Below are 5,933 nucleotides of genomic sequence, written 5' to 3'. Positions count from 1 at the left end.
TACTCATAGTCAAACAGCCTGTATTCGCGTCTTGGATTGTTTTTCATGCATTTTACCATCGATGTAATTTTTGGCCTAGATTTTGGCTCGATGTTATTGTCATGACAACCACCTTCTACACCACCAACATCAACACCAACTCTAGCAGACAAAACTGGATCTGACTAGACAATTTGTCGTTTCCTGGAACCATCCACACCTGCAACACTCAAACACACATATCCATCGGCATAGCCAACACTCACATCTTCAGCCCAATTGATGTCTCCATTAAGTTCTGGTGTTGTAATGGGGACATTTTCGGTTCGTCCTGTAGTGTATGATAATTGCTAAAGAACTTCGCCACTCATCACTGTGCCCAATCCATGCATTTTCCCCGACTGGATGGTAGCAGGTGGCGGCTTCTTGCATACATCGTTCACCATGGACTGCGTCACCATGTGTACCTCACGCTCATCAAGGTTGTCTTTTAAATTGGTTACTTTCTCCCCCAACTGATGGACCAGTTTATTGAGTCGTGCAATCTCAGCATCCTTCCCAACAATTACACTGTCAAATCCTATAAGCATATTAGCAGCCTACGCCCCAAGAATTTTCTCCATCGCCTTTACACGATCTTCTAATTCACGTACCCGTCCAGACTTCGTTCCAATTTCCCCTTCCAATTCACCAATTCTCATTTTTAACTTTTCTAACTCATCTTGTATCCCGACTGGTTGGGTATGAACGACATCACCATCCGGTGTGCTTGACAGTTCAAGAACATCTGGGAAAAATACCGGACATAACTCCCTAGATGCTAACATCTTCCCGGCCACTTTTCTCTTACTCACCGACGTCTCGTTGTTATCAGTCTCGGACTCAGTCAATCCTTCAGGCTTGACGTGACCACCATTTGCTGAACGAGACTGCCAACAATTGAAGCTAGGCTCCATAACAGACACATCAGCCATATCAACATTAGTCCCTTGTCCATCTCCCACGGTATCTGGATCCACGTAAAGCACATTTGTACTGGACTCAGTTGGCTTGCTGTCAATCGTCTCAGATTTCAAAGAATGACACTGTTTAATCATCCTAACAAGTTTACTGTAGTTCATGTAATAACCCGACCCGCATATTTGTTTCTAGTATATTTTCAATCTGTTATTCTGTGTATTGACTTGCTTTCTGTGAAAAGTGATTTCTATCTGTGGCATTTTTATTAGTGTATTTGGAACCTCCCTATTTTATTTTGGGGTATTGATTGTGGTGGTAATATGATGGTGAGGTAAGATTGGACCAAAAACTTTAATTCGACCAAATCGCCCACGATCAACTGTTACTCTTTTGCCCTTTTCTTTTTCCACATTTAGAATTTGGATGTGAGGTTAGAACCATTGGAAAGCTTATTTTCGGGGCTACAATTTGGACACAAGAATGACCTTAAACGGAGTTCGGATGAGAGAGTTACGCCTGTTTGAAGTTTTCATATCTGTGCTGGAAGCAGGACCACACGTGCGGGAAATGCGGCGCACGTGCGGCGATGTGCGGGGCAGCAGCTCAAAAACGTGATTTTTGAGTCATTTCTTAGATTTTCTTTTCCTCTCTTCTTCTTCCCTCTTCCACGTCCGAAACCCTAGCTCCCAAAACCTTGATTTCCTCCACTTTTCTCAACAAATCAACCATGGATCTTGCATTAAGGATGGAGAATAAAAGGAGATCACCACTTTCTACCGAATGGAATTTCGAAATTTTTGAGGTATGTTGGGATTCTATTATGGGGTTTAGAGTATGGTTTATGGGTTATGGACCTAGGATTCCTAATAAATGGGAAGATTTGAAATAAAAAGTAATGGGTTAAGAAGATTTAAAATTTTATTTGAAATTTGTAGATTTCTTAGAAACCCTAGGTTGATTTTTGATGATAATCCATGATTTGGCCCAAATTGATAGTTGAATCATGAAAGTGGTAGGTTGAATTAGATGTGTTCAAATTTAATTGGAATTTGGTTATATTTGAAAATTATGTTTAAACTTTGCGATTGAGCTTTGTTAAATGCATTGTGAATTATGTTTTAATAAAGGGGAAATTTGGGGGAAAAGATTTATTGATAATGTGGATGATATAAATTCGATTATGGAATGTTGAAATGGAATTTAAGAATTCCTTTTGAGATATGTTGAATTGTGATGATTATGTGGGATGGTATTGACTATGTTGATATTAATTTTTGTGACCTAAAATGTGAAGTTTTCGAGAATGGGTTTAATCTCAAATCATTTTACTAAATATTTGTGGGCTTGCTTAATTATTAAATCAAGAGAATGATTTAATAGGATTTCTTATGGGGATGGGGAAATGTTTGGTTTTAGTGGAAACACTAGAAATTTAAAGAGTTTTGGGGAACATGGAAATGTTCATAAAAATCCTTTCTTTCTTTGAATAGAAGAGGAATGGGTATAAATTCCATAATGTATTTTGTAAGGCTAGTAATCTTTTATATATATATATATATATTGAGTTGGAGAAGTAGGTTTGAAACTTCATGCTGCAATATATTGTTTGCTCTGTTTTACGTGCTTAACCCTCTAGTATTTCTAGAATTTGTGTTTGATGCCCTTAATGTATAAGTTGTTTACATGTGTAGGGCATAACCTGAGAAGGACAAGCACTCCGTTATAGCACTGTGAGGTACCATTATCTGCTTCATATATATAGCTAATGATTGTCATTAACACCTTGTTTATACACGATATGTAATTACGTTATGTTTTGATGTGTGTATATAAAGAAAGGAGGAAAAATGAAGTGTTTTCATTCTTTAAGATTATGGGCCTTTGGCCATACGATGGAAGTAACTAAGTTATGAAACAAAGTGCTACATGGGACTAAGTGCTACATTGTGAGTCACCGCTAGAACCCGTGTGAGACACCTCTTGAGTTCATACAAGAATTTACAAGGGCATTCTTAATGCCAATTTGCAAGGGCTTTATGCCACCTTCCAAGGGCTTTATGCCAATGTTTAAGGGCTTTATGCCACCTTCCAAGGGCTTTATGCCAACGTTTAAGGGCTTTATGCCACATTCCAAGGGCTTTATGCCAATGTTTAAGGGCTTATGCCACACCATTCAAGGGCTTTAAGCCAACCATTATGTTCAAGCTGATATGTTTCAAGAAAGGGCCTATAAAGTGAAACAGACTCAGACAAATCATGTGGACTTTGCATTGTATGCTTAAGTATATGTTTTAAAGTTTGATAAGCATATGTTTTAAAGATTGATAAGTATATGTTTAAAGTTTGGTAAGCATATGTTTAAAGATTGATAGGTATATGTTCTGAAGCTTAGTAAGTATGTGTTTTGAAGCTTAGTAAGTATATGTTTTGAAGCTTGGTAAGTATCTAAGGGCCTTGCGCCACTATGTTAATGGGCTTCGTGCCACCATGATTAAGGGTTTGTGCCACATTATACAAGGATATTAATCAAAACCATTATATTCAAGCCAATATGTTTCATGATAAGATCTAAGTCTATAATGAATAAGAACAGATTCAGACTCGCATTGTGAATGCTGCATTAGTATACGAAAGTACATGTTTGAAGCTTTGAATACCAGGTTGAACTTTACTTGGCATTGTAGAATTTCAGAAATTGCATGGTCCGCTCGAGCGGAGACCCATTTTCAGGAACATTTGAAAAGTTGCATTTAGTTCGTATGTCTATCCTCACTTATTTCCAAAGCATATTAGACACAATTTATGGTTCAATAAATATTGAGATGTTACGAATCCATGTGTATTTCTATTATACAATGTTTCAAGTTAAGCAGTATTTTATTTATGTATTACTATTCACTGAGCTTGGCTCACCCTCCGTATGTCTGTTCCTGTAGGTAACTAACCAGGACGTTCGTCCCCTTTTGTCAACCTTTACGAGTCCAGGCACTAAGCGAGATCACTCAGTTTTGTGAAGCTTTGTTAAGACATTGTCTTGTTTTTTTGATTACTCATTTAAGGTTAAATGTACATGACTTCAATGTTTTTGCATATGCCCAATCTTAGGGCTGGGGCTGTATATGTATATCTATATGACTGATGCTCACAGTATAATTTTGGCCTGTGACTGGTTATTATAATGTATATGATGCATGTGATCCTGGCATATTAGAGGTAGCTCAATGGAGTTTGTTATTATGTTAAATTTTAGTGCTTCCGCCAAGGCCCCATATATTACGTATAGCAGGTTAAGTGTCCGTTTCTGTATGGGTCATGCCCGAACTTTTGGGGGCGAGTTTGGGGCGTGACAGTTCACCTGCAAAAAACACCAAACCTTACACATTACAAAACCATACGTCAAAACCAAACAATGTTTTTTACTTTTTTTTTTTTCATCGCATACCTGAATACAACCTTCAACCCATAAGTTTAACCCTTTTAACTTCACAACAAGTGTGCCAATGTTCCATTGACAAAATATGGGGGTCACATTAGGCCTTTCCGAGGTCACAATGCTCAAATGTTCACATATAAGAAACTGCAAAACACAGTAAAACACAATCCATCAAGTAAAGTTGTGAAAAACGTACCACAATCATATGTGCACCACGATGAAAACTAGTATACAAAATGCGATACATACCAACAACAGCACAACACAACCAGTTACCCGCTTTGGCCTGTTGTGCATCTCAGTGAGTGAACTAACTAGCATGTTCCGGATTGTCGCAGTCCAGTTATATTGTCCCAATGTTTCCAGCTTGTCAATCACACGGACAAATGCCCACCCTATATGCTTGCTACTAGTTGCAAAAAATAGCTTTGCACAAATGTAAAGACAAAGTAGTTTCTCCACATATTCTTCGTCATGCTCCGTTTGATCACAGATTGCTTCTACTAGCTCATCCTTAATCACTTTTGAAGATAACCGACCAACGTTTGGGCAATGTCGTTGCATGAAATCTGAAGGCCTTTTCACACATTAAGGCAAATCCAATTTGTCCTTACCGCATTGGACCCTAGAAATCAAACGAATGTCATTGTTTCTCAAAGGCAGCTCCGCACCACCAATGTAAAACTTTTCATCCTTCGGGTTGTAAGTTTGTATAATTCGGCACACTGTGGCATCACACTTTTTAGACGACTTCGGATCTAGCTTGTGAACACAGATAGCGTTAATGATCACCCAAAACGGGTTTTTTTGTAATTGCCGAATATGCCCATCACCAAACTGTAACTCACGCACAATGTTAATCACCCCCGATATATTGGACCGGTATATTAGCTTCGACGGGTCAACTTCAGCCTTATTACGACTACCAGTACTCACTTTTTGTTTCTTGAATGCCAGTTGTGATTGCCTCTTCGAGGCCAATCTAGTTGACGTTTGGCCAGACTGTTGCGACCATGGTGTTCTAGAGATGCTTATCCTATTTCTCCTCCCAGCATTACCTGAAATGGAAGTCACACGTACAAGTCAGTTTTTAATTCAAACCAACACAAATATATACGAAACATCATATCTAACATTACAACAACCAATTTAATTAAAAACACCCATTCTACTCTACCACACGTCCAACTCTTACCTGTGTGTCAAACATATAATGAATGGTAATAACATCATGTATAACAACAACACCATATGCAAACCACCATATATAACATTATTACAACATGCCAACATATAAACTACACCCACCATCCTACACCAACAGACGTTACACCATTCGTTGTTACTTTGGGAATGATAAAAAATGAAAATCACCTCACGAAGCATATTTGATTACATGTTGTATGATGTATATATATGTTCAATAACTAGAAACAAATTATTTACATTACCACATCCTACATTTCTTTGACCATATCCACACCATATACTTTCACGTCAACATCGAAATCACCACGCTTAATCGTCCAAACTATTATACCACTATCCCAACCATTATCCA

General features: G+C 38.0%; 1 long non-coding RNA gene across 1 annotated transcript; it reads left to right on the top strand.

Annotated features, from left to right (window-relative positions):
- Nucleotides 1–2,561: 2,561 nt before the first annotated feature.
- On the top strand, nucleotides 2,562–4,155 carry LOC145794702 (uncharacterized). Its single transcript, XR_014334626.1, has 2 exons — nucleotides 2,562–2,669; nucleotides 3,876–4,155. It is a non-coding gene; the product is annotated as an uncharacterized LOC145794702 (long non-coding RNA).
- Nucleotides 4,156–5,933: the final 1,778 nt, after the last annotated feature.

The sequence above is a fragment of the Camellia sinensis genome, chromosome 7 (genome assembly GCF_055761805.1).
Source record: "Camellia sinensis isolate YWXY chromosome 7, ASM5576180v1, whole genome shotgun sequence".
NCBI lineage: Eukaryota > Viridiplantae > Streptophyta > Magnoliopsida > Ericales > Theaceae > Camellia > Camellia sinensis.
Note: the sequence above shows the minus strand (reverse complement) of the source record. Positions and strands in the feature narration are given on the sequence as shown.